Source organism: Equus asinus, chromosome 8, assembly GCF_041296235.1.
Source record: "Equus asinus isolate D_3611 breed Donkey chromosome 8, EquAss-T2T_v2, whole genome shotgun sequence".
NCBI classification, from domain to species: Eukaryota; Metazoa; Chordata; class Mammalia; order Perissodactyla; family Equidae; genus Equus; species Equus asinus.
Window position 1 is genome coordinate 32,593,866 of NC_091797.1, and position 6,000 is coordinate 32,599,865.

The window sequence follows — 6,000 nt, forward strand, 5'->3', positions numbered from 1 at the left end:
AATCAGAAAATGTGTGGCAGGAAAGATTATGGAGAAAAGGGAAGAGAGAAGGTGATATTCTGCATGTGTATATGAAATCCTTCTGAGTGGTGCATCTAAGAAACTCGCTAGAAATGATACCTTATGGGATTTGAGAACTAAACACTAGTCTGGAACAGCACCAGGTTTCAAACTGGCCTCACAGTAACATACAAGTAGAGCAGGCCAGAAATGGGCTGCACAGGTCTTGAAAACTAAATTGACATTTGCACCACAGCCCACAAAAAAGGATCAATACCTACATTCTGAACTTAAACAAGTTGACTGACTGTTAAAACAGAAGAGTTAAACAGGAACCAGAGTCTCATAGCATAATATTCAAAATGTCCAACGTATAACCAAAACATCACTTGTCATTACCAAGAACCACAAAAATCTAGCCTAAATAAGAGCATGCAAACAATGTCAACAAGATGACACAGATGTCAGAATTATCTCACAGGGACTTTGCAGCAACTGACATAACAATGTTCCAATAAGCAATAAATGAACACCCTTGAAACAACTTTGAAAAAAAACAGAACATCTCAGGGGCCATCCCGGTGGCATAGTGGTTAAGTTTGCACTCTCCATTTCAGTAGCCTGGGTTCACAGGTTCAGATCCCAGGTGCGGACCTAGCACTGCTTGTTAAGCCACGGAGTGGCAGCATTCCACATAAAATAGAGGAAGATTGGCACAGATGTCAGCTCAGGGCCAATGTTCCTCACAAAAAAAGAAAAGAAAAGACCATCTCAGAAAAGAAATACAAAATATGGAAGAAGCAAATGGAAATTTTATAACTAAAAAATAAAATAACCAAAATGAAAACTCACTGGATGGGTTTACCAACAAAATGGCGATCACAGAAGAAAGAATCTGTGAACTTAAAGATACATCAATTGAAACTGTCCAATCCCAACTGAGGGAAAATAGACTGAAAAAAAAATGAACAGAGCCACAGACACCTGTGAGAAATAAAAGACCTAATATTCTTGTCATCAGAATCCCAAAAGGAGAGGACAAAAAGTGCTGTCAAAAGATATTTAAAGAAATAACAACTGAGACTTCCCAAATTTAGTAAAAGACATAAAAGTGCAATTCAAGAAACTAACTAAACCTCTAACACAACAAACCCAAAGAAATCCACACTCAGACATATCATAATCAAATTTCTGAACACTAAAGATAAAGGAAAAAATCTTGAAAACATTCTGAGAGAAAAGGCATTCCCTATTGGAGACCAACTATTCAAATGATGGTTGATTTCTCATCAAATACCATGAAGATAGAAGAAAGTGGCACATTTTTCAAGTGCTGAAAGACAAGAACTGTCAACCCAGAAGTTTATACCCAGAGAAAATATCCCAAGGAATCTACAAAAACATGCCGAGAACTATTAAGTGAGTTTAGCAAGGTCACAGAATACGAATCAATCACATTTCTATATAGTAACAATAAAAAAAATGGGGAACCAAAATTGAAGCAGAATACCACTTACAATCACTCCAAAGAAAATTAATACTTAGATAGAAATCTAACAAAATATGTACAGAATCTGCAAGCTGAAAACTAAAACATGCTAATGAAAGAAATAAAAATGGATCTAAATTTTTTTTAAAAAAGATCTAAATAAAAAGAGATCCATGCAGTGTTAGTTAAATGAAAGACTCAACAAAGTAAAGATATCAATTCTCCCCAAATTGATCTATAGGTTTAACATATTTCCTATCAAAAGCCTTTTTTAGTAGATATAGACAAAGTCCTCCTAAAATTTATATGGAAAGTCAAAGGTACAAGAATAATAGTGCAAAAGAATAATAAAGTCGGAGGAATCATATTACCCAATGTTAAGATTTACTTTGTAACTACAGCGTTGAGACAGTATAGTTCTGGAAGAGGAAGAGACCCAAATATCAATGGATAGTACACGACAGTACAGGAAAAGACCCACACCACTGATTTTTTTTTTAAGATTTTATTTTTTTTCCTTTTTCTCCCCAAAGCCCCCCAGTACATAGTTGTATATTCTTTGTTGTCAGTCCTTCTAGTTGTGGCATGTGGGACGCTGCCTCAGCGTGGTTTGATGAGCAGTGCCATGTCCGCGCCCAGGATTCGAACCAACGAAACACTGGGCCGCCTGCAGCGGAGCGCGCGAACTTAACCACTCGCCACAGGGCCAGCCCCCCGACATGACTGATTTTTGACCAAGGTGCAAGAGCAATTCAATGGCGATTTTGGTATCCATTGAAAATGGTATTTTCAATAAATGGTATGACTGTAACAACTAGACTTCCACTGAATAAAAAAATTAACCTCAACCTAAATCTCATACTTTATTAAAAAAATAAAATAAAGTCAAAATTGATCATAATGTAAAATGTATGCTGTAAAACTTTTAAAAGAAAACATAGGACAAAAATATCATGACACACATAACATGAAAAACACAATCCATAAAAGGAAAATTAGATAAACTGGACTCTGTCAAAATTTAAAACTTTGGTTTTCAAAACTCCCTATTGAGAGGATGGATGTACAAGCCATAGACAGGGAGAAAACATCTGCAAAATACATATTTAGCAAATGGCTTATCTCCAGGATATATCAAGAACTCTCTACACTCAACATTAAGAAAGCAAACAATCCAATTAGAAAACGAGCAAAACGCCTGAACAGCCGCATCACCACAGGCGACAGATGAAAAGATATTCAACATCATTAGACATTAGAGACACGCATATTTAAATACAATGAAATTGCACTAGAGATCTACAAGCTGGCTAAAATAAAAAGTACCGATAATACCAAGTGTTGATAATACCAAGGACTGTTGCAACTGAATCTCTTCTACATTGCTGGTGGAATGTAAAACGATACACCAACTCTGGAAAAGTTTTTGTCAGCTTTTTATAAAGTAAAACACAATTACCATACAATTCAGCTGCCATCATACTCCTGGATATTTAACCCAGAGAAATAAAATATGTCCACACAAAAACTCGTACAGGAATATTCATAGCAGCTTTATTTGTACTAGCCTAAAACTGGAAACAATCCAAATGTCCTTCAATGGGCAAATGGATAAGAAACTGTAGCATATCCACACAAGCAAATACAATAAGCCATAAAAGGAGCAAAGTACTGATCCACACAATAACTTCGCTGGACCTCAAGGGTATTATGCTGAGTTTGAAAAGTCAATCTCAAAAGGTATCATATTTTATGATTCTATTTATATAACACTCGAAATGACATAATAAGAGCTAAGGAGAACAGATCAGTGGTTGTCAAGGGTTGAGGTTGGGGAAGGTCTAACTAAAAAGATTTGGCATGAGGGACATTCTTCGTCGTGATGCAACCATTTTGTATTCTGACAGCAGCAGTAATTTCATAAGCCTGTGCATGCTATATATGTGAGAAAACTTTATAGTACTATAAACCCAAAAAAAGTATATAAAAACTGGTGAAATCCGAATAAGCTCTGTAGTTGTTTACTTAATAATATTGCACCAACGTCAATTTCCCGGTTTTGAAAAATATATGATTATGTAAGATTAACGTTATCACTGGGGAAAGATGGTTGAAGGATATGGGGGTTTTTTTCCTTTGGCTACACTATTTTTGCAGCTTCTTGTGAGTCTTAAATTAATTCAAAATAAAAAGTTTTTTAGAAGGATGGAGGGAGGGAAAGAAGGAAGGAAGGGACGGAGGGAGGGCCTCAAAACATCATATTACACCCACTGTTCTGGGAGAAAATACAAGTCAAAAAGAATTGCATTTGTTCAGTTTTCAGCCACACTGTGAGATACCGCTTTCTTTAAGAGGCGGGAAGTGGTGGGGGAGGGAACCTACCGCTTTGGAAGAGGCCAGTGAAGTCTCTCCCTCCCCTGAAGCTGATCCTTCGGAGAATCCCTTTGCGAACCCAAGGCCCCTTTTCCGTGTTGGGTCGAAAGGTCGAGATCCGGAAGACGTCCTGGTAACCGGGGGAGACACCGGGCAGAGTGGCCCGACACAGCGGGACCTGGTCCCAGGCTGCAGCGGCTCGGGGGGCGGCCCTGGTCTTGGCGTTCCCACCTGGGATGCTACCTGGCCCCTCGCCAAGCTCCTCCCATTCCGGCCGTGCGTCATCCCCTCTCATCCCACAGTACCGCGTCGTCCCGCAGTTTCCCCCTAACGCCTCTTCTCTCCTCACACTTTTCCTTCCTCCTCCTCCTCTCCGCGCCTTCTCCCCTCACGGTTTCTCCCTCCCCGCCTTCTCCCCGCAGTTTCCCCCTCCCCGCCTTCTCCCCTCAGTGTCCCCCTCCCTGCCTTCTCCCCTCAGTGTCCCCCTCCCCGCCTTCTTCCCTCGGTTTCCCCCTCCCCCGCTTCTCCCCTCGGTTTCCCTCTCCCCGCCTTCTCCCCTCGGTTTCCCCCTCCCCGCCTTCTCCCCTCGGTTTCCCCCTCCCCGCCTTCTTCCCTCGGTTTCCCCCTCCCCGCCTTCTCCCCTCGGTTTCCCTCTCCCTGCCTTCTCCCCTCGGTTTCCCTCTCCCCGCCTTCTCCCCTCACAGTTTCCCCTTCACCACCTTCTCTCTTCAGTTTTCTCTCGTGCCCCTCCCGGCTCAGTTTCTCCCCTCACCACTTTCTCTCACAGTTTCCCCTCATGCACCTTCTGGCCTCACATCTCCGGAAGGTTTCTTTTCTCCCTCACATTTCTCTCTTCATCTCCCTCCTTCTGTCCCTCCCCACCTCCGCCTTCACCTACACGCTTCTCTCACCCTACTGACTCCACCTGCCCCTTACCCCCATTTTCCCCTCATCCTCCCTCACCATCTACCTCTCTCTCCCTCCTCATTCCTCCATCATCTCTTGCACACCCACCCAGCCTCACTCTCCCCCAACCCCATCCACTCAATCCCCCGTCCAGGTCATCCTTTCGCCTCACAGCTCCTCACCCTCCCTCTTGCACTTGGCCCTTTGCACTGGGCCCCCAGAATACCCCCTCCCTCCTCACTGCCCCATCCCTTCATATCCCCCTCCCTCTCACCCTCCTCAGTCCTCCGAGTCCCCCATCCCCTTGCCTCCCTCTTGCTGTGCTAGGTTTGGTGGTAGGTAGGAAGAGAAGTAAGAGTGGTTAGACCTGTAGAATGCAAACATTTATCTCCACTGGCTCCCCAAACACTGCTAAAATGACTGTGAAAAGGAATAATCAGGCAGGGACAAAGAGAACAGGTAAGAGCAAAGATTGTAACTTTTCTGGAAAATTGGTGAAAAGCAAAACTGTTGAAGGTGGACCCTAAGCGTGCACTCAGGTAAATGTCAAAGAGAAGGAAGACCATTTTTCAGATGAAACTCTATGCACCAGAATTGGAGACATCACAAACCAAGGAAATCTGGGGTAAAGGGGTAAATCTAAAAAAAAACAAAAAAACAAAAAAAGGACGGATTGAAAATCTATAAGGAGGAGTTAGGGCTGAGATCTTTCTCTTAGTCATGATCTGCATATCCATGAAACTAATTTTTCCCCAACATCATTCTTGACAAATCAAGGATCAGCAGCGACATTAGCAAGATAGCAAATAGCAAGCTTTAGACCATCTTTCTCCCCCACAAACTCACCAATTCAACAATAATTTACAGATAAATTCCCTTTGTGAGAAATCCAGAAACTAAGTGAAAAACTTTTGCACTCCAGATGACTGCAAAACCAGGTTCTCTGAAGCCAGTGAGTGAAGCAGATTCCAGACACCCTCTGGCTGAAGTCCCTGACCCTGGAGTAGTGCCCTCGGATCAGAAAGACCCCCTAGTTCCCAGCTTCTCCCAGGGAAGGAGTGGTTCCAGTGACCAGCACACCAATATTCCCAGGAGGGGGCTTCCCCAGAGGACTGACCTCAATCCAGCCAGTCCTGGCTCAGTGGGGTCCACCACAGCCTAACAGCTTCGGGGAGAAGGGAGACAGTAGCTTGGACTAACAGACACCACAGCTCCCCCTCCTGGCTCTCACC